This window comes from Triticum aestivum, chromosome 3A (assembly GCF_018294505.1).
Source record: "Triticum aestivum cultivar Chinese Spring chromosome 3A, IWGSC CS RefSeq v2.1, whole genome shotgun sequence".
Classification (NCBI taxonomy): domain Eukaryota; kingdom Viridiplantae; phylum Streptophyta; class Magnoliopsida; order Poales; family Poaceae; genus Triticum; species Triticum aestivum.
The window spans coordinates 407,421,140-407,445,468 of NC_057800.1; positions in this window are offsets into that span (position 1 = coordinate 407,421,140).

Genomic DNA, 24,329 nt, shown 5'->3' on the forward strand with positions numbered 1-24,329 from the left:
TTACTATTTGCTACCTGACTGTTTTTATTTATTTAGATTATAAAAATATACTTCTGCCATCAATATTACACTTTTATCACCATCTCTTCACCGAACTAGTGCACCTATACAAATTACAATTGTATTTGGTGTGCTGGGGACACAAGAGACTTTCTATTATTTGGTTGCAGGGTTGCTTGAGAGAGACCATCTTCATCCTACACCTCCCACGGATTGATAAACCTTAGGTCATCCACTTGAGGAAAAATTGCTACTGTCCGACAAAACTCTGCGCTTGGAGGCCCAACACGTGTCTACAAGAATAACGTTGCGTAGTAGACATCAAGCTCTTTTCTGGTGCCGTTGTCAGGGAGGTTAGGTAAGCAGCACTCACACCCCGTCAACGAAGCTCTTTTCTGGCACCGTTGCCCGGGAGGTGAGTGCTTGAAGGTATATCTTTAGATCTTGCAATTGAATCTTTTAGTTTCTTGTTTTATCACTAGTTTGGTTTATAAAAGAAAACTACAAAAAATGGAATTGAGGTTGCATCATATTATTCATCTTTATAATGTCTTCCGTGAAATGATGGAAAGTAAAATTGTGTTCAATTGATAGAAGAAGAATTCAATAAAATGTTTGGCATAAATGATGAGCATGATTGCAATGTTGTTAGTATGAATTCTTTGAATATCCATGATGCTAATGATATGCAAAGCCATAAGCTTGGGCATGCTATGTTCGATGAAGATGATATTTTTACTCCTCTAAGATTTGATGTGAAAATTTGTTATAATGATTGCATGCCTCCTATTTATGATGAATATAATGACGAAAGTGGATTTGGAGAGGTCATGACTTTATTTATTGATGAATTCACCATTTTGGATGAGGCTTCAATTGACTATGATAACAAAGTTGATACCTATGATGATTATGGTGATGACATGTATGCTATAAAGAATAATGATAACCATGAAACTTGTCATCATGATTTTAATTTTCAATCACATGATAGTTATTTTGTTGAGTTTGCTCCCACTACTATTCATGAGAATAAATTTGCTTATGTGGAGAGTAATAAAATTTCTATGCTTGTGGATCATGAAAAGAATGCTTTATATGATAGTTATATTGTTGAATTCATTCATGATGCTACTGAAAATTATTACGAGGGAGGAACTTATGCTTGTAGGAATTGCAATAATATCAAGTTTCCTCTCTATGTGTTGAAAATATTGAAGTTATGCTTGTTTTGCCTTCCTATGCTAGTTGATTCTTGCTCCCATAGATTGTTTTCTCACAAAATCCCTATGCGTAAGAAGTGGGTTAGGCTTAAATGTGCTTGTCATGTGATTCATGATGCTCTCTTTGTGCTTCAATTCTTATCTTTTATGTGAGCATCATTGAAATCATCATGCCTAGCTAAAAAAGCATTAAAGAAAAGCGCTTGTTGGCAGACAACCCGACACTTTTACCTACTGTTTTTGTGTGTTCACATGATTAGGCTACTGTAGTAATCTGTTTTATTTCTTTCATTTCAATAAAGTGCCAAGTAAGACCTTTGGGATGGCCTATGGTGATAGTTGATTTGATCTTGCTAAAAAACAGAAACTTTTGCGCTCAGGAAAACAATTCTAATTTTTAACAGAAGCATGATAAAATGCTGTTTCTTTTTGCAGAAGATTAATAGACATATTACCCAGGCTTTCGTATTTTTTCATAATTTTTTGAGTAGCAGAAGTATGGTTGGAGTACAGATTACTATAGGTTGTTCTGTTTTTGACAGATTCTGTTTTCAATGCATGGTTTGCTTGTTTTCTAGTTTTATGGCTTACATTGCTCAATATAAATTGTGGAAATGATATGCTACAGTAGGCATTGTGTGATAACAATTATGAATCTTGTCTTTGACAGTACCAAAAGTGAAATGGTTTGCTCTTTATCATACCAACCTATCTCACAAAGTTCCGTTAAGTTTTGTGTGATTGAAGTTTTCAAGTTTTGGGTGAGATGTCGATATGTGGAAAATAAGGAGTGAAAAGATCCTAATCTTGGGGATGCCCAAGGCACCAAGGTAATATTCAAGGAAAATCCAAGCAAATAAACTTGGGGATGCCCCGGAAGGCATCCCCTCTTTCGTCTGCAACATTATCGGTAACCTCACTTGGAGCTATGTTTTCATTCGTCACATGATATGTGTTTTGCTTGGAGAGTCATTTTATTTTGTTAGGATTTGCTTGCTGTTATTTAGAATAATGTTTTGCATCTTTTATTTCAATAAAAGTGGCAATGATAGCCTTTGCCATGCTTATTTTGCAAGTATACATGTTGCTGTTTGAAAAGAGAAAGTTTACCGCTGTTGAAAAAATTCCCTAGAAAAATTAGAATGTGATAAAATGTTGAAACTTTTTGCAAAATTATATCTGATAAATTTTATACAGTGTGGAAAATTTTCGTAACGTTTGGAGTTAGGGAAGTATTGATACTCTTGCATTCTTTACATACTGTACTATTTTGGCAGATTGCTGTTATGTTTGCATTGTTTGCATATGTTTGCTTGTTTAATGATTCTATTTGAGGATATGAGTATTAAATATGCAGAGGCATTTAGTATGAAATGTTGAATAATAATTTTAGTGATTTGCTACAGTAGAGAATGATAAGGTTTTTGCATTGGTTTATACTAACTTATCTCACGAGTTCTTGTTGAGTTTTGTGTGGATGAAGCTTTAGAGATTTAGGAAAACCGTGATATGAGAAGAATTAAGGAGACACGAAAGCTCAAGCCTGGGGATGCCCAAGGCATCCCAAGGTAATATTTCAAGAAGTCTCAAGCATCTAAGCTTGGGGATGCCCCGGTAGGCATCCCACCTTTCTTCTTCAACAATTATCGGTTAGTACTGGTTGAGCCTAAGTTTTTGCTTCTTCACATGATGTGTGATATTCTTAGAATGTCATTTTGTTTTGTTTTTTCTTGCTGTTTTAATAAAATACTTAGATCTGAAAGTTTTCAAATAAGAGAGAGTCCTCACATATCTACCTATTTACTTAACTACTCGCTTGATCCTCACTTATATCTTTTTGGAGTAGCTTGTCACATGCTCATGATCTTCACTTATATCTGTTTGAGCTTATCAAAAGCAACATATGAAAATTAGTCTCAAAGTGATAGATATCCGCAAAGGATATAATAAAAACTTTCATGAAGATCATTCGACAAAATAAACTTGATTCCTCGTAATAGTTTTGAGATATGATGATGCGATATGTGAGTCATGTTGATGAGTAATTATGCTTTAATAAGAATATTGGTGTTATGGTTTGTGATTCCCTATGCAAGCATGAAAGTCAATAGTTGTGCAATAAAATTACATCCTACTTGTGGTGCATTATTCGGTGTTAATGATGCTCAATGCTCTCTTATGAGATTATTTGTTTCTTGGTTGGTCACTTCTCAATCTTTTGCTAGCCTTCATTTTGCACTAAGTATGATCATTACTTGTGCATCCAAAATCCTTTAAACTAGTTTTGACACATGAGTCCACTATACCTACCTATATGCGGTATGCCGTTCTAAGCAAATTTGTATGTGCCATCTCTAATTTTCAAAATAAATTTCTGTTTTGTGTGCTCGTACCGCTCGCGAGGCGGTGAGGGGTGGCCAATATTTTCCATGCTAGATGTGTTATTCTCATGATGAGTGTTTATTCACTTGTCATGGCACGAGAGTAAGGCAAAGGTATTAGGGATGCCTAGTCCGGAAATGAAAAATGAATTTACTTTATGTTGTCAAATAATAAATTCCTTGGAAAGTGTTGGTATGGAGGGCACTCGTGGATACGGTTAGCCATGGAAAGTGAAAGTATGGTGGAAAAAGGAATAAACTTTATTTTCTGTTTGGGAATTGCCTATGATATATCTATCATGGAAAGTCTTGGGAGCTCTAAGTCGTTTTCGTTGGTGGGAAAAGTATGCCTCTCAAAATGTTTTTATCTCTCAATTTTCGCTTTAAGCTTTGGCACCTCTACAAATCCCTACTTCCCTTTGCGAAGGGCGTTTCTGTTACTTTATGCAATTTTTATTTTTAATTTGAGTCTCCATCTTCTCTTATAAACACTACAAAAAAGACACATCTGTGACATTTTGGGCCGAACGAATTTTTTTCTATCATGCTTATGACACTTCTATGACGATAAATGTGACAAAACCTAGTATCATCATAGATGTGGTGGGCTCCTACTTCTATGACAAAAAATCATGACAGAAAATGGGCTTTTCGTCCTGGGCGGGCCGGAGATGCAGCTGCATGACATTCTTTGGGCCGTCCTGATGGAAAAAACCGTGGTAGAAGCGAGGGTGAGGAAAATATCAGAGAGTTCCCGGTTACGGTGAGTGGTCGGGGGCCGAGCGATGCGCGTTTCTCTCGTACACGTACGCACGTGGGTGCGAGGCGTTGGGCTCTAACTGAACCCGAGCGAGGCGTTCACCTACTGAAACCGAGCGATTGCATTGCAAGCTACACATTACTGAACCCGAGCGATCGATCGATGGCTGTTAACTAAACCTGATCGAGCGATTCCTTCGCCACACTGCTGCTAACTGAAGCCGATCAATGCTGCCTCTGGATGAACAGTGAGCGTTGTTGGGGGGGGGTAGATGAACAGTTCCTGGTGAGGGTTGGATGAACCGGACCCCGTGGTAGTAGAGGCCGTTGCCGCTGGATGAACAGGACCCCGATCGAGCCGGTTGGGAGTGGATGAACAGGACCCCGTGGAGGGTTGGATGAACAGGACCCCATGGAGGGCTGGTTGAATAGTAGCCGGTGGAGGGCTGGATGAACAGTAGCCCGTGGAGGGGTGGTTGAACAGGACCCCATGGAGAGGGCTGGTTGAACAGTAGCCGGTGGAGGAGCAGTGGAGGCTGGATGAACAGGAGCCCGTGGATGAACAGGCGCATGTGGAGGCTGGAGAAGGTCGACGGTGGATGAATAGTAGCCCATGGAGGCTGGAGGAGGTCGACGGTGGAGATGAACTGTATCCCATGGAGTCCCGTTTTGCGGTACGCCACACCCCTCCCGATGAACAGGACCCCTGTTTCGACCGTAGTGCTCCAACACAAGTCTGTTTCCTCCATTTCGCGGTACGCCACACCCCTCCCGATCAAAAGGACCTCGTTTCGACCGTACGAGGTCCAAGAGAAGTCCGTTTCCTCCATTTTGTGGTACGCCAGACCCCTCCCGATGAATTTCGACCGTGTCCGCTCGAACACAAGGCCGTTTCCTCCGTTCTGCGGTACGCCAGACCTCGTTTTCATCGGCTGTTCCGTCCAAGCCGGTTGGCTCCCGATGAACACGACATATTCCGTTGCCTCCCGATGAACACGACGCATTCGGTTGCCTCCCCATGAACACAACGACGACGCATTTTCTCCGTTCCGACCCAGCCATGTACACGAGCCCTGGCCATATGTATGCGTGAGTAGGCGTTCGAGACCCCGCCCGTATGTACGTACGTGGCCGTATTTACTTTCTTGCACCCTGGCCCTTATACGTACGTGTACATGCTACGTGCGTGCCTTTACTACGACACGTGCGCGCCTATACTACGACAGTGCACGCCTCTACATCGACCAGTATATATGTACATGTTTGCGACCAGAATGCCAACGCTACATACGCTTTGACCAGGTGGGTCCTGATTGCCAGGCGCTTCCTTGCGTGCGAAGATGTATATGGTGGGTCCCAGCAGTCAGGGGGGAAATGTTTTTTTCGCGAAACACGATGGCCCGTCCGATGGGTCCCTGCTGTCAGGTGGAGGAATCATTATTTTGCGCGTAATAAGAAGGCACTTCCTTGCTGTGGCTGTGGACCGAGCTGTCAGCCTCTCCACGTATAGTACTCTTTCGATGGAAGTCGTTCCTTGACCACGTTGACCACGCCGCACCGAGAGCACCAGGGCGGTGGACGACGACGAGACCTAGGAAGGGGACGCCATGGAGCCGGGGAAGACGCGATAGTGGAAGCCCACGCAGAGAGGAGTACGAGGGTTCACTGGTTTGGTTGCGGTGTGAGGCTGTCGTCGCAGTAGAATAACAGGGGGTGTGGGTGAGTAGAGGGATGGCCTGGCCAGCGGCAGGAGTAGTAGGAGGCGGTGAGGCCTCCGCGGCAGCACAACCAGCCACGGGAGGCAGGATCAGGCGGCACGACTACCGCTGGTTTGGGCGGCTGGAGCAAGACGACCAGAGGTTGAAGAAGCACTATGGCCGTTGGATGGACATCGTACGGTCACTGGAGCTAATATCGTTCATATTGACTAAGTTGACAAAGCCCTCCGTCCCCATCAACTTAGTAGGCCCACAAGTCAGCCTCCCACTACGGTGGGTCCCAACTAGCAGGGGGAGTATTCATTTTGTGTGTGTAATAAGGAGACACTTCCTTGCGTGCGAAGATATAGCTGGTGGGTCCGAACTGACACAGGGGGGAACATTTTTAGTGAAATACAAAGGCCCTTCCAGTGGGTCCCAGCTGTCAGGTGGAGGAATCATTATTTATGCACGTAATAAGGAGGCATTTCATTGTGTGGTCCCCTACTGTCAGCCTCTTCCGATGGTTGTTGTTTGTTGACCATGTTGACCTCGCCATGCCGAGAGCACAAACGCGATGGACGAGGGCGAGGCCCAGGAAGGGAACGACCCAGAGCTGGCGAAGCCACCGCAGCGGATGCCCATGCTGAGGGGAGTATGAGCGCTGACTGGTCGGCTGCGGGGTGAGGCTGAAGTCACCGGAAAATAACTGGATGTGCTAGTGGGTAGAGGGATGGCCTGGCGGCAGCACAACCAACCATGGGAGGAGGGAGCACGCAGTCCCGCCAACGCTGGTTTGGGCGGCTGGAGCAGGAAGATCATAGAATGAAGAAGCACGGAAGCCGTTGGATGGACATCCAACAATCACTACTGTGTGTTGATTAAGTTTACAAAGCTTTGCGTATGTGTCAATTTTTTTAGGACAACGTCATCGTCAACCTAGTAGGCCCAGAAGTCAGCCTCCAAATATGTGAAAAATAGCATACAGCCCATTAGCCATTATTTTCAATAATTTACAGCCCATTTGCTAAATCTTAAGGATTTGAAGCCCATATTCTTTTTATTAGCATTACAGACCATATATTTTGGGCACTCCTAAAAAAATCAATGAAATTTTGCATATTTAGGTGGGGTCCAAACTCTTTTAATCACGAAATTCCGAGTCACGTTAAAAATAATTTAAAAAAATTATATCAAAATAAAATTCAAAAAAAAATCTCTACAAAAAAGAGAATGAAATTCAAAATCTTAACTAGCAAGATGCTCGTGCATTGCACGGAACATGAAGATGCATTTGTGTGAGTAGTTTATCTTGTGGGAGAAAAGACGACATTTTAATGTAATTGCCAGTTGGCTTTGGTTTTTATAAGAGTAGAGAGTAGAGAAATCCAGAGAAAATGATATTTTAATGTGATTGCCAGTTGGCTTTGGTTTAAAAATTTATAGCCCATTTCTTACAACTTATAGCCCATTTTCTGGGGAAGCCCATTTCTTACTACTTACATCCCTCCTCGTCTTGAAAGATTTGCAGCCCAGCAGGGCTGAGAGAAGCAAGTAGGCCTCGGTTTTGGTATTCTCCAAAAAAAAAGAATTGGGCTAGCCATTTTCAGAAAGAAAAAAAGATATCAATTGGGCTCGTCATGTGCTTAAATAAAAGCGTAAGCGTGGGCTACACGGGCCACAACCCCCTCACATCGCGTAGTTGAGCTCTATCTCTGAATCTAAAAAACAACTGGGCGAGTTGCTGGGTCCCTGGTGTTATCCGCTCATTGTGTAATTTTCTCGTTTATTGACTACATTGACAATGGCGTGGGACCTAGTTGTCGAACAATTAGGAGGAAGCATTTTTTTGGCTTGTAATAACGAGGCACCTGCTTGCGTAATGCAATGACCCTGGTGGGTCCCTACTGTCAGCCTCTCCACGTACAGTCATCTCCTGATTCCTCTTGGTTGTTGACCATGTTGACAATGCCAGACGGCGGTGGGCACAACGAGCGAACCAAGGCGGAGAACGACGGCGAGGCCTCGGACGGGAACGAACATCAACCATGGAAGATGCGGCAGTGTAGTGGCAGGTGGAGGGGAGTACGAGGGCAACAACATGCGACTCAAGCTTACAAACGGTACAAAAAGCCCAAGGATTAATTGTTCATCAAATTTTTAGACAAAACCCAGATTGAACTTGGCAGTAACATCTAACCCAACCACTCGTTTTTGCAGTCACAAACAAATGGATCGGGCTGATCCATAAAATCAACATCCCGTGCAAAAAAAGTATTTCAGGATCACTACAACTTGTTGTAAATAGAAGCCGAGCATGTTTAGAAGCCCATTTGTCCACCTAAAACTTCTTTTTTGCTGTTCAACGTGTCCATCCGTGAGAAATCTCTTGCTGTAAAACGTAAGCGTCATGGACAACCTCACATTCAAAAGGAAGAATGTGACAAAGCTTCTGTTTGCCTGGTTGGATGCATTTCTTTCCATCATTATTGTCCTCAAGCGAATGTCATGAGAACTGAAAAAATCCTAGTGCTTATCACTCCACCGATTGGTTATACATTTTTCTCCATGTGGTCGCAGTACCTAAGTAGACATGAAGATTGAAAACAGCTGAACGGTTAATTCTAGTACAATATATACGGGCTTTCAATGTGCATGAAATCATCACCTCTATATATAAAAATTCTCCAGAGATCAAAAGCATCACAACAAGCCAATAATTATGTTTAGATCAAAACTAGACATTCCGATATATAAGATCTTGACAGAATCCAGCAGCATTGATAGGCTATCCATGGACGAACTCTTCATTGAGCATATAACATAATATTAGTACCCAAAGTGTACTCCAGGATGATATAAAACTTATGCGCACAAATGAAAAATGCAGCTTATGATTACAAATGTGTAGATGATAATATACGGTACCTGAAAAGTGAGGAGCCAAACACCAACTTCCTGTGATCATTAAACGAATCAAGAATTACACCCAATGTCTCCAGTTTGGGCGCAGAGACAACAGTTATTTGTGAAGGTTTATAACAATTATCAAGGAGCAACCTTAGTGAATAGGCATCTTTGATGATGAGCTGCTGTCCTTCAAAACAAATTCCAATGCTTTTATGGTGAGGCGACTTTATTTGGAGATAACCGATAGGGATTTCTACTCCCAAAATAACCAGCAAGCGCTCCAGGGCAGGGCAACTGGACTGGATGATGTTAAGCAGTGAGGCTTCCAACAGACAAACCACCACAAGTTAAAGTTTTTTTAGCAGTGGAAGTCGAAGCATTTGTACCAGATCGTCTGGTAGATGGCACCAGGCGAAGGTGGCGGTGTGGAGAGAGGAGGAAAACAGCGAGATGGACAATGGTGGTGTGGGCACGAATTCTTGGTGTGTTCACGGTATGAAACTTTCGTGGTAATGGTAGAACTCAAACTGCTGGAGTTTTCCGAATTTAGGGGATGTCAGCTAAGCGTCCATCGTGTCGGGTACGGACAGGAGGTAGCATGTCGGTACGGACACCGAGCTCATGGGTTTGAGCAGAGTAGCCAGCGACGAGCCTAGTGGCAGTGCGAGTGGGGAAGAAGGAGGGTTGGGGTTTTCTGTAGGAGTGGAAGAAGAGGAGCAGGCATTTTCTGTACGGGTGAGGAAGAAGGTGAGCGGAGGTTTTCTGGATGAGTGAGGAAGATGGGGAGCGGGGGAATTGGGGGGAGACGGAAGCGGGAGAGCGAACTGCAGTATAAGTGGAAGCGAGGAGGAAGGAGGGTTTTTCTAGGATCACCCCCTCTTCAAGAAATATGGGCTTCTCCTCGCAAAAAATAAAAACAAATGGGCTTTAAGATGGGTATGCTTTTGTATCGGCCCAGTCGGCTACCCGTGTTTCATACCGGTGGGCCTTGTGCTAGAGGCAACCCATTAGAGACACTCTCCAGCTCTCCAGCTTATTGCCCATTCGAAATAAAATAAGAGATGCCTCCAGCTTAATTATGCTCCTCATCGGTAACATTTTTCAACTTGAAAAAAAGTTATAGCTCCTTTTCGGGCCGGCTTGGCATCCACCAAATTAGAGGATGGTGTACTGCATGCAGACACTCACATTGGTCATAGCGCGGAAAAATGAGGGGCCAAATAACATGCCCACAATATACATAGATTAACAGGGATTGTGGGGGATTAAATCATGTACAACCCAAATTCCCCTCCATTCCTCTCCAAACCCCTTGGGAGGAGGTTGAACTGAACAAGGCCTAAGACTAACCACAGGGGGAGTAACTTAGGTAGTAACATAGGGCACTCCAAGAAAATTTTGCTTATGTGGCATGTAGTTAATGAGGAGAGAGATGTTTAGAGTAACATAGTAATATGTTACAGTATAAGTTACTCCCCATTGGGAGTAACTTAGGTAGTAACATAGCGCATTTCCAGATTTTTTTTGCTTATGTTGCAAGTAGTTAATGAGAAATGGTAACATAATATGTTACTATAACATAGCGCTTCCCAAGACAAGTTGAGTCTACAAGCCATTAAATGAAGCCACATATGACACTACTACTATGTTACTTTGCACTATGAAGATAGTAACTTAGACTAGTGCCATACACATGACATTAGTATAAGTTACTCCCCACTATGACCAGCCTTAAGCCTCTCCTAGTGCTCCACCATGTATAGGTGCTAAGCCTGCCACATAGGCATAAAATATGATGTGGGCAAGTTAATTAAGAAGAGAGAGACTAGTTTGGTGATCCCAGGAAGAAACGGTGCTAAGCGCGTGTACCTAGGTGGAAAGACAATTTTGAGTCTATAGCTAATTAAATGAAGCAAGCTTAGCAACAACAAACTAAGCACCTATGCATTGGAGACTTGAGTTGCTAAGCCATTTAATGCACTTAGCACCTCATCTAAGCACATTTGCATTGGAAGAGGTCTTATATATTCCATACGGTCTCATAATATGATACTCAACTCTCTCTTTCTTCATTTAATTCTACGCCACCTAATCAAATTTGCCTACTACTAGCTGGCATGCATGATACTACTTATAATACTCCCATTACAACCAGCCTAGTAGAATTAAAATACCTAATCTAAATGGTCGCCGCCCGATCTCTTTGTCCTCCTCCAACATCCGACAGAAGAAGAATTGTGCAAGACACCGGCTGTATTCGCCGGGTCGCCTCGGCGGTGGCCTTCATGGGATACAATCGACGACGACCTCCCGTGTTCTACATCTCCTCGATGATGGCGGCGGGCGGGGACGTGCTGCCCGTCATCTCGTCGACATCCGTGTAGCCGCGTTACCTCGTCGACATCCATGGCGGCTTCTTTCTCTGCCTGCATGTCCCGGCTACGCGCGCGTCGATGACGGATGGTGCAGTCGCAGACACTGGAGGCGTTGTACGACGCGGCGGCGTCGAGGGCAGCGACGATGCTTGTGCCGCCGTGCTCCCCGACAAGCCGGCGTGGAGCAAGTCGGCACTCTTCCTCGAGCTGTATTGGAGAGGCCAGATGCGGAACCACATGCTGGTTAGTGCGGCAACTGCCTCCGACGGGCTAGGCGAGGTAGGTGGAGAAGCAAGCGGCCTCGCTCATAACTGCTGGGCTCGGTGGGCCATCCAGACGGCTTTTATGCCGGAGAACTGCTCTTCCTACTCATCGGATGCCGCCGAAGGAGTGGACAAAATGGTGGAAGGAGGAGCTTGGCCCGTTGGCCAGCGTCCTGCTCCTGAACGGACATGTGTGGACGGAGTTGGTTTCTCGCATTCCACGCGGGTTTAAATGTACTAGGTTTTTGAATGCGGCGAGGAGGCTGGTACAACTGGGAGTGTAGCGGGCGGCGCCCTGGGCCGGCGCGCCTCTTGAAATGGCGAACACAGTGAGAGGTCGCGTCCGCCCTGACCCCCTTGACTGTGGACCTTGACGGTGTACGTCACCTTGTGTCCAGATCTAAGATGCCACATTTACCAGATGAATGACTCCAAGTTCGACCACCGTGATGCTAGAGGTGCGAGCCGAGGAACACTGTTGGAGACACCCCCTCAGACTAGCCACAATGGGTAGTAACATATACTAGTAACATGCTCATGTTACTAGTCTATATGTTACTACCTCTATAGTGGGGACATGCAACACTTCATTTATTAGGCTATAGACACATCTCGCGTTGATATGTGTGATGTTACTCATACTACTAGTAACTAGCTATGTTACTCCATAATATTGCTTGCCACATTATCTACTTTATCTAGATATGTGTGATGTTACTACCTATGTTACTCCCACTTTGAGTAGTCTCATAATTTTCCTCATCATCATCTGAGTCCTAGAAGATCTCACCCACATCATCATTAGGCATGCAACCACCTTCATAGACAACGTGCGCAGAAGGATTAGAGGCGACTGGGGACGCACCACGTCGTGGGCACTCCGTACATGCTTGTGTGCATGCAGTGTGCGTGCTTTTCCATTGGTGCTAGCTCTAAGGCCGAGGCTGCGGTCGTCTTCGTCTCCGGATAGTTGTTGAGCAACGACGGCAAAGAGGTGCTACAAGAGATGCGTAGGCGCCGTTGTGTGCGAGCTTCGCCATAGCACGACGAACTAGACGTCGCCGTAGATGGCGCACGCCTCCATGCAGCCGAGTGTGTGCGCATGCATGTGTTATTCACGTGCATTCTGTGGCCGAGTGTGTGTGCATGCATGTGTTGTGTACGTGTGTTGTGTGCTCCATGTTGTGCGCGTATGTGCATGCATTGCATCGACATGAGTTAGTGTGTTCATGTGTGTACATGTGTGGATGCATGCGTCCTGTACATGCGTGACTTCTTGCTTGGTTATCAATATAAACTATACAATATCTTCAACTTAGCATCTTGATGTATCGTCTCTAGTGGTTAGCGAAGAGTTCATGTTCTTTTATTTTTTATAGGTGGGTAGGCGGCAAAAAACAGGGGAAAACGTGTAAGGTTCCTTGCATACGATCCACCGCGAGGTTCCTTGCTCCTTCTCGGTCGTCGGGAATCTATGTTCTTCCACTCTTTTTTTACATGAGCTTTGTTCATCCTTTTGCCAACACGCGAGACATCTAGCATCAAGGTGCACGTCATGCAAGAAAATGGAGATAATCAGATAAGCAGTGCGTAAGTGAGTCATGCACTTCGATGGCACCTACTACGCAATATTTTTTCTCCTCAATGGCACATGAATAGTGCATGTACTCAATGATGGAGCACAAGATGGTAGCCATGACATGGCCAACCCTTTTTTGGAGAGAGTACGTACTAAATAACTCTGATCTGTCCCGTCAACTCACAGAAAGACGAGAAGCTTGCTTACTATGCCTTCTCCTTTGCCAATGCGTGCGCGGTGGCTCGTAGCACGAGGAGAAAAATTTGCTTACAAGCGGTGGACGTGCAACAGTTCATTTGGTGTCAGATTGCCAGAAGTACTACTGTAGTACCATCATATTGTCCGACTTCCAGAAGAGGCGAAGAGCCAAGCGCAAGGTCACCTACTAACCTTAGGCTAGCCATAGTGGGAGTAACATAAGTAGGAGTACCTCCTCTTTTTTCCTCTAGAAACAACCACACGCGAATATTGGATGGTAGTAGCACAGTAACTGAATCAAAAATCGAAACCAACCAATGAACTAGTACTACTAATGGTGAGTGTTTGCTAGTATCATGTACTCCGTCTATCCATGTATATAAGGCTTAATGCGTTTTACGAGACTAACTTTGGCCCTGTTTGGATCCATGGGTTAGAGTTAGTTTGAGCTAGTTGGGGCTCAAATAGCCCTAAAGTATCCAAACATGAGGGTTAAATTGGAGCAAGTTGCCCCAAACCCACCAAAAAAACTATCCCACCCAAGAGTCGCTAACATGTGATGAGTTAACTGACCTCAATAGACGGCAAAAACGCCAGCCCGCCGCACTTTGAGAGAGACGAGGAGCGAGAAGCGATACAAGCTGCTGGATTACTAGAGCTAGGTGTCGCATGGAGGCCAAGAAATATGGTGATAGGGTAGGTTAGTCATGTAGTATGATGTAACTACATTGGGCTGCCGTGTTTCGTACTCTTCCGGTCTACTGTGGAGATTATTGGTTGATTTTATATCACTGAATAATATAAAATATTATGAGTGCAGACGCTCCACCATGAGGTTCCTTGCTCCTTCTCGGTCATCGAGAATCTATGTTCTTCCACTCTCTTTTTTGACGTGAGCTTTGTTCTTCCTTTTGCCAACACGCGGGACATCTAGCGTCAAGGTGCATGTGTCATGCAAGAAAATGGAGATAAGCAGTGCATAAGTGAGTCGTGCACTGCGATGGCACCTAGTGCTACGCAATATTTTTCCTCCTCGATGGCATGTGAATAGTGCATGTACTCAATGACCGAGCACGGGATGGTAGCCATGGACATGGTCGGCCCTTTTTGGAGAGAGTACTAAATACATATTAATTTTGATGTGTCCCATCAACTCGGAGAACGACGAGAAGCACACGCTGAATGACAAAGCATGGGATGGTAGCCATGGACAAGGTCAACCCTTTTTGGAGATTAATGTACTACTTTTGATGTGTTTGGGCCCCATGCTCATGTATGCCAACGTGGTACAAGTTAATTATTTTGCTAGAGTCAGCTATCACACCCTTTCGATGCCACGTCAATGGTAACCACTAGAAATAAGTTAGACTTGTTCGGTTCAACCGCCTCCCTAGGTGTTTGGAGAGGAATTGGCCAGCGCAAGGCAGTTCTATAGGTGGGCAGGCGGCTTAAGACGAGGGAGGGAAAATTCTACATTCGCAGGGGATGTGGAATTGTCTATTGGGCGGCAACATGTGGTCATCCGATACACCATAAAGGATACGAAGAGGCATCCTATATCAGCAAGGACCAACTTCCCTACCGATAGCTCATCTAACAAAACTCTCAAGTTAACTGTGCTGAGGCTGGTGTAGTCATGAGATGGGTGACCGGATGGGAAGTGGACTCGATATTAGCTAGACGGATGGGTCACTGCAAGGTCTCTGTTTTGTAATTTTTGACATTTTTTTTGAACACATGTTAATCGATGTTTTTTTTGAACATAACGCATCCCAAGACATATATGCTTATGTGGCATGGAGTTAATGAGGAGAGAGGTGTTTGTAGTAACATAATATGTTACCGTAACATAACGCACACCAATGCAAAATAAGTCTACAACATAATAAATGAAGGCTTGCATGACACTACATTTATGTTACTACCCACTATGATGATAACATGCATATGTTACTAGTCTAAATTACTGCCCACTATGACTAGCCTTAGCATGGTTAATAATATAGTCAACTGATGGCTACAAGGAACCGCCATGTCATCTACAACCATCATCTATATGCACTCATGCAATAGTGTGGGTTATAAGGTTGGCTATTAGTACATTAGTACTTTTTTCCATCTTCTCTCTATCTCTTTCTTCACATTTATTGCATTTATTACATTATTACTTTCTTCACATTTATCTCATGCAAGAGCCTAGCTATATGCGGATTCCTAGACAAATAGAATAAATGTGAAGAAAGAGAAAGAGAGAAGGTTGAAAAAGGTAGTAATGTTATAGCCAACCTTGTAGCCCACACTACTATATGAGTGACTATAAATGATGGCTATACATGACATGGTAGTTTCTTATAGCCATCAGCTGGCTATACTATTAACCATGCTCTTAGTAGTTGACCTTGCGCTTGGCTCTTCACCTCTTTTGGAAGTCGAATGAGAGCATGGTTAATAGTAGAGCCAGCTAATGGCTATATGACATTGCCATATCATCTACAGTCAACCTTGTAGCCTTCAAGTATAATAGTAAGATACAAAGATGTGCTACTTCATTAATACATGGCCCACCTCTCACTCTCACATAGTGCCTAGGAGCATGTGTTGCAGCTAGCTCTTATTCTGTAGCTGGCTCATCTTCTCTCTCCTCTTCTCTTCCCTCCATGTCAGCAGAAAAACAATATTTTAATCCTTACAGCCTACTTACATAAGCTTATTATACTTGCTCTGAACTGCTGGCAATCTGAGACCAAATGAACTGCTGCACGTCCACTGTTTGTAGGCAACAGTTCCTCCTCGTGCTACGAGCCACCATGCACGTGTTGGCGAGGGAGAAGGCGTAGTAAGAAAGCTTCTCGTCGTTCTGTGAGTTGCCGCATGTTGGCAAAAGGATGAACAAAGCTCATGTAAAAAAGAGTGGAAGAACATAGATTCCCGACGATCGAGAAGGAGCAAGGAACCTCGTGGTGGAGTGTCTGACTCATAATATTTTATATTATTCAGCGATATAAAATCAACCAATCATCTCCACAGTAGACCGGAAGAGTACAAAACATGGCAGCCCAGTGTAGTTACATCATACTGCATGGCTAACCCACGCTATCACCATATTTCTTGGCCTCCGTCCGACACCTAGCTCTAGTAATTCGGCAGCCCATATCACTTCTCGCTCCTCGTCTCTCTCAAAGTGCGGCCGGCTGGCGTTATTGCCGTCTATTGAGGTCGGTTAACTCATCACATGTTAGCGACATGCCAAGAGCATTCTAAAAAAATTAGTGTACTCTATTGTTATGCCAAGAAGAGGAAGCGCTTTGACCGATGGACCAAACGAGACAGGCGTGCCATGCCATGAGTGGGTCCAGTTTCCCATTTTGAACTTGTTTGGTGTAGTAGTAACACTTGGTTTTGACTATTGATAAGATTTTATATAGGGCCTAATGTATTCTTCCAGGATGTCATTGACTATTGATAAGATTTTATATAATTTGAAAATTATATCATTTGAAGATCCTTTCACGTCCCGTTTAAAAAAATATCCTTTCACATACGAATTTGACTGTATGCTTTGAGCAACTTGCATGTCCTATACTGCTCCTGTTTGGATACTCAACTTAGCTAGAGGTTAGACTAACTCATCAATAACCCTGAACTAATTGTAGCCAAAGAGGTTTTTGGGTGACAGGGTTAGATTGACAATAAATGCACTTAATGGAGAGAGAAAAGTGATTTTCCAGTGGGCCCAATGAGAACTATCTCCAATTAGCACCTCTTGGGTGGGATAGTTTTTTTTGTGGGATCCATGCAACTTGCTCCAATTTAACCCTCATGCTTGGATACTTTAGGGCTATTTGAGCCCCAACTAACTCAAACTAACTCTAACCCATGGATCCAAACAGGGCCAAAGTTAGTCTCATAAAACACATTAAGCCCTATATACATGGACAGACGGAGTACATGATACTAGCAAACGCTCACCATTAGTAGTACTAGTTCATTGGTTGGTTTCAATTTTTGATTCAGTTACTGTGCTGCTACCGTCCAATATTCGCGTGTGGTTGTTTCTAGAGGAAAAAGGAGGTACTAGTACTTACTGTGGGAAAGGTGAAGTGATGGTTGCTCCGTCCGAGCAACTTATTACTCTGGGAATATGGGAGTACTAGCGGATTCAACGAACAGAGAAATGATGGTTGCTTCGTCCGAGCAACTTACTATGGCGAAGGTGGGGCTCTATGATATGACTGCTCACTAGTCATTACTACTGCGGCACAACGACCGGGGTGAATCTTTCCCTGCAGTTGTGCACTCAATATTGCTACATGGTAGGTGGAGCCGATGAAGGATGTCCCACATGTCAGTGAAACAAAGTTGAATTGTTTCTGGCATTGCTATCAATCCTTCAGGATTTGTTTATATGTACGCATAATTTTAATAAAATTGTACTGTGATGCTATGAAGGTTTCAACTTTGGTTCCCGCAGGAAAAAAGGTTTCAACTTAGGATTCATGTGTCCTCTTGCCTCAAGATTATCTCGTTACAACATTCCATCAAATACAAATGAAACTACCATGGCTGCTAATGCATCTCAATGGTTGACAGATTAGTGCCAATATTCACATCACAACCGAAGACAAAGTTGTGAGAAGGTGTACAAATAAAGAAAAATATATAATTGATCGATGTTGTTCATAGGCATGGCTCCATTTCCTGGGCACAATGTTCATTGGTTGGCAGCTAGTTTCACCCAGCTCTGTAGCCAAAAAAGAGGTGTATTGAGGACACCACAATCCGATCATTTTGTGTAGCTCCACTAAAATTGAGCTGACCATCCCGGTTTGCAAAGATATCCGGTCAGTGTGATCACAATAATAGTGAAACTAGTTGATGAAACATAACACACACAAATAGAAGCCGATCACCTCCGCAATCTCTCTTTAGGAATAACTACTTGTTGGAGAAGATTAGGCACGGAGTTGGATGAGGAGGATAGCAAAATCAATCTCCCTTTCCGCAGTCCCACAAAAATGTAAAAATGTTGCCCGTGCGACATTTTGGCGGAACTGCACAAAACACTCTTAAGAAAAAAGTGATTTGTGTAGTTTGCCAAAAGGTCGCAATATCAACGAGGTGAAATGGATAGCCCTGTTTACAAAAGGAGGTAGAAAGGAAACAATTACTTCCCAATAACATGAGTTGAAGACACACACGCCGACAAAAAAAGAAGCATATTCCATGTAATAAGGGAAAGATAGAAGCATGGTGGTTTATCAAAAATGGTTTGAGGACGAGATTGCAAGATGGAAAGTACGCCGACCGAGATACGTTTAAGCAAACAACTAAAGAAGATCCACATGCAGCAATGTGGGAAGATGGGCAGTGGAGCAAGGCCGAAGGAAGCCGTACCTGAGGGTAGTCGGGATGTTACTAGGAGGACGCCGACGGCCGGGATCTGCCCATATTGTGGCAGCTAGCAAGTGGCGAAGGCCCTACCACGCCGGAGCTTGGTTAGAGAGAATGACGGGTACCGCGGATCGGGACATGCTGCCTCAACGCCGTCGAATGGAGAAACAATGCACATCCTCCCTTTTCGCTGGCGGACGGGCTGCGGCCGGATCACTGAGCAACGATGTGTGTGAGAGAGAGGCCACCGCCGCCTTGTGTGAGATGGTGTGATGAGAGACAAACCCCGACAGGCAGGCTTCATTGTATATAGTGGAGCGGATTTTTCCATTTCCCCCACGACAATCATTTTATATTCTGTACGTGCCATTGAGGAATATATAACTTTATTTAATACTAACGCGTCAAGTCGAACTTTGTTCCATCTAGCATGGTACCTGACCCTCCTTCGAGTAAACAACCGCTACACGCGTCAAATTATCACGTGTGCTGCCTTTTCGTACAGAAACGAACTCCACCGTGTACCCATGCAGGTGTGGCCGGGAACGAGACGTGAGCACGTGTGTCCTGGGTGCACCTCTTCTTTAGGTGCAGGTACGTACGTGGGTGGGTGGGAGAGAGATGGTTTGTGCAAAACAGAGGCAATGTGTTGATGATATCTCAAACAAAAAAACGTAACATATGCAATGTGTGTGAAACAGAGTCATGGATATATCATATATAGAGGGAGCGATCCACGAGAAGAGAGTGGGGGGATCATCGGTGTGAGATATTGATAGAATCGAAAACAAGGATGAAGTGTGTGGCTGCGCGATCGATAAAGAGTTCCATCAAATTTGTGTTTGCCCGCGTCAAAGATACAGGGTGGCTGGCCTACTGGAATTTGAGAGGGCAGAGGTGCAGTTTTTCTCTATGGCATGGATACCTACCTACAACGTTCGACTATCGATGTGTGTGTGTGGGGGGGGGGGCAGAGACCTAACTATAGAGAGGTAGATCGACTAGTATATGCGTGGAGAAGGAGAGAGACCTAGCTATGTATTGAGGGAGATCGATCGGCATCCATGCATATGTGTAGTAGAGGAATAAGGTTGGGAGAAAGACAAAGGTAGAGTGTTGGAGGGTTGGTGGTGGAGTGGCGTCTCACAAATGGAGGGAGAGGCCTGCTAGACAAACAAAGGGTACGAGTGCAATATCAATAAGAGAGGGCTGGGGATGTTTGTCTGTCTATGGACGTGCGTGTGAGAGACGGGTCGGGAGGTATGCAAGGATGATGAGGGGAGACGATATGGTTGTGGTAAGCATACATAACTACATAGGAAGATCAATCGTCGTGTGTCCGAGAAAGGGAGAGACATAACTAGTGAGGTAAGTCTATCGGTGCGTGGGGAAAACGAATTATAGTCAACCTGGCTATATGTAGGGAGATCGGTACGTATACATGCATGCATGTGTTAGAAGCAAATAAGGTCCGGAGAGACAGACAGGGGGAGATGGGTGCGGCTGGGAGGTGGTGCGACAGGCCTACCATGTCGAGGGGGAGAAGTGTGCGAGTATGAGATCGATGAAAAGAGGGGTGGGACTGTGCACCTACGTGGAACCGTATTGGACATAGGGGGGCATGGACGGTGAGAAGAGAAGAGGGGGAAGTATGTGTTTGTGGTAGGCACACTTGGCTAGAGAGGTATATCGACCGGTGTGTGCCGGAAAGGAGCCGGGGGGCCTACACACACCGCGGGTGAACGACCTAAAGAGAAATAAGGAACATGCACGATGGAGGGGACGCTCATGGAGGGTGAGAGGGGGCGGGTGTGTGCATGCACGATAGAAAGTTAGCGCTAGCTAGCTACAAAGAGAAGAGGATCGTGAAGGTGTAAAAGACGAGCAGAGATCATAATTCATTATGAAAAAGTGGATACAGATACTTGAAGAAGATATCATAATGTAGAACATTGATTATAATTTGGGCTAATGTGTGGCTTTTGCAGCTCAGGGCTAAATACTCATCATAATGTAGGGGGCAGGGCACTATACTTTGTGTGATAAACACGGTGTATGTATGGAACATGGTTTAGATTATGAATATATAGTTAGTACATCAAATGTACTATTATTTGGAATCAACATCAAGTGTATTAAAAAAATTGAATTCGAGTTCATATAGTACACATAGTTCATATCTATCTCTATAGTAATCATGTGGTGTGTTGTTAAGGTAATACATGAATGGTGGTTGAAGTCGGCAACAATCATGATTATAGATTCTTATTGAAATAGAGAAACAAATTCAAATTTAGTTCGAATTGCAGAGGTAGTATAGACATTTGGAATGCACTAAAATGTTGGTATGAGTAGGTTACATGCATTATACAGCCACCAAAAAATTTAATTGGACATAACATGTTGGTATGAGTAGCTTTGAATAGCATTTGTATAGTAAAACGGGACAAGACTCTCTTTGTGTGGTGTGAATAGTTTTATTTTTTTCATTTTTTTCGTTGAGGGAAGTGTGAATTGATTTGGTATGTACAAGTACAATATTACACGTTAGGCTTGTCCCTAAAATTCAGCCCGCGCCTTGTTATATCCCGAAAATTCATATATTGTGCTCCCAAAACTGGCGCCTTCACAACCCGCGCCTTGCTTTCCCGAAATTACAACGCGCACGAAAACTCCCTCCAGCTGCCAAATACCGACACGCAAAATCCCCCTTATAACCCTGAGCCAAAAGGGCCGCTAGTTCAAATCGGTGGGGGTACTTTTGTAACACACCCTACATTTTGGACAAGTGCGTCCCTAAGTCATGGTTCCCCCTCCCATCGCCTCCTTTTCGCAATTTGAAATCCTATGCCGCCATAACCTCTCTGCTCCAGCCGCGAAACCCCACCCTCCTCCATCTGCCACCTCACCGCTGCCTAGCCGGAGCCTCTTCCCTGACGACGTCGTCCACCGCAACAGCTCGACGTCCCTCATCCACCTCCCCGGATGAGGATCCGTCATCCATCTCGTTGTCCCGCCGGTTCAGCCGCCCCGTCCTCCACCTCCAAGGAGCTGCTCCGACGATCGCCTCGTCTATCACGGCTGCTCCAACCCCATAGCGCCGCCTTAACCTGCTCCACCGGAACCGCAGCATCCTCGCCGACTCCTCGGACGAAGTCGAGGCCTACTCGGCGCCACTAATGAGGTTGTACACTCATCGCATCGCACCTTCTCCTTAACTCGACCTCTCGGTACCGACTGTGCTCCATCCCGCACCCCCATGGAGTGGCTACCTCGAAGCTGACACCGTGGGCAACATCTCCACGGCGGCTCTCCCCTAGTGCGAGGCCCCTTCAGCGGCGGTGTCCATACCAGCCAGATCTTCTGCTGCTACTTCGGCTCTCGCTCGCTCGCTCGCACTGCTGCTGCTCCGGCTCTTGCTCGCTCGCGCTGCTGCTGCTCTCCCCCTCGCTCGTGCTGCTATTCTGCTCCAATTTAGCTACACTTCAGTCAACTGTATCGACTTCTGGGTTAGTTGATTTTCAGGGGGGGCTCGCAGGAGTTAAGGAAGAACCACCCACAGCGGGGAGGGGGGCTCGCCGGTGAGGTACCCCACTATCTATCTCAGGGTTCATGGTGGGGGCGGTGGTCGTTGACAGTGGGGGGCGGTGGCGTGGGTATCGCCGGAGAAAAATCTCATCGCGCGGGAGGGGGGGGGGCTAGAGGGACGGACCGGGCGACGATGGACCGGCGGTGGGGAGTTGTTTCGGGGCGGTAGGGGGGCGGCCAACCGACAGTGGGGAGTTGTTTCAGGGTGGCGAGGCGGCGGCGGACTGGCAGTGGGGAGTTGTTTCAGGGCGGCGAGGCGGTGCAGGGGCAGGTGGTGGCTGGCGGCTGCTACGTCTTGAGCTTGCGTTGGTTTTCCCCGAAGAGGAAGGGATGATGCAGCAGAGTAGCGTAAGTATTTCCCTCAGTTTTTGAGAACCAAGGTATCAATCCAGTAGGAGGCCATCCTCAAGTCCCTCGTACCTGCACAAAACGATAGCTACTCGCAACCAACTCGATTAGGGGTTGTCAATCCCTTCACGGTCACTTACGAGAGTGAGATCTGATAGATATAATATTTTTGGTATTTTTGATATAAAGATGCAAAGTAAAAAGTAAAGGCAAAGTAAAAAATCAAAGCAAGATTAAAGTGATGGAGATTGATATGATGAGAATAGACCCGGGGGCCATAGGTTTCACTAGTGGCTTCTCTCAAGAGCATAAGTATTCTACGGTGGGTGAACAAATTACTGTTGAGCAATTGACAGAATTGAGCATAGTTATGAGAATATCTAGGCATGATCATGTATATAGGCATCACGTCCGTGACAAGTAGACCGAAATGATTCTGCATCAACTACTATTACTCCACTCATTGACCGCTATCCAGCATGCATCTAGAGTATTAAGTTAAAAACAGAGTAACGCCTTAAGCAAGATGACATGATGTAGAGAGATAAATTCATGCAATATGAAATAAACCCCATCTTGTTATCCTCGATGGCAACGATGCAATACGTGCCTTGCTGCCCCTTCTGTCACCGGGAAAGGACACCGCAAGATCGAACCCAAAGCTAAACACTTCTCCCATGTCAAGAACTACCAATCTAGTTGGCCAAACCAAACGGATAATTCGAAGAGACTTGCAAAGATAACCAATCATACATAAAAGAATTCAGAGAATATTCAAATATTATTCATAGATAGACTTGATCATAAACCCACAATTCATCGATCTCAACAAACACACTGCAAAAAGAAGATCACATCGAATAGATCTCCACGAGAAAGGGGGAGAACTTTGTATTGAGATTCAAAGAGAGAGAAGAAGCCATCTAGCTACTAACTATGGACCCGAAAGTCTGAGGTAAACTACTCACACTTCATCGGAGGGGCTAGGATGATGTAGAAGCCCTCCGTGATGACGGCCCTCTTCCCGCGGAGCTACGGAACAGGCCCCAAGATGGGATCTCGTGGATACAGAAAGTTGCGGCGGTGGAATTAGGTTTTTGGCTCCTGTTCTGATCGTTTGGGGGTACGTAGGTATATATAGGAGGAAGGAGTACGTCAGTGGAGCACCGAGGGGCCAACGAGGCAGGGGGCACGCCCTAGGGGGGGCGCCCCCCACCCTCGTGACCTCCTCTTTGACTCCCTGGAGTAGGGTCCAAGTCTCTTGGATCACGTTTGGTGAGAAAATCACGTTCCCGAAGATTTTATTCCGTTTGGACTCCGTTTGATATTCTGTTTCTCCGAAACACTGAAATAGGCAAAAAATAGCAATTCTGGGCTGGGCCTCCGGTTAATAGGTTAGTCCCAAAAATAATATAAAAGTGGAAAATAAAGCCCAATATAGTCCAAAACAGTAGATAATATAGCATGGAGCAATCAAAAATTATAGATACGTTGGAGACGTATCAAGCATCTCCAAGCTTAATTCCTACTCGTCCTCGAGTAGGTAAATGATAAAGATAGAATTTTTGATGCGGAGTGCTACTTGGCATAATTTCACTGCAAATCTTCTTAATTGTG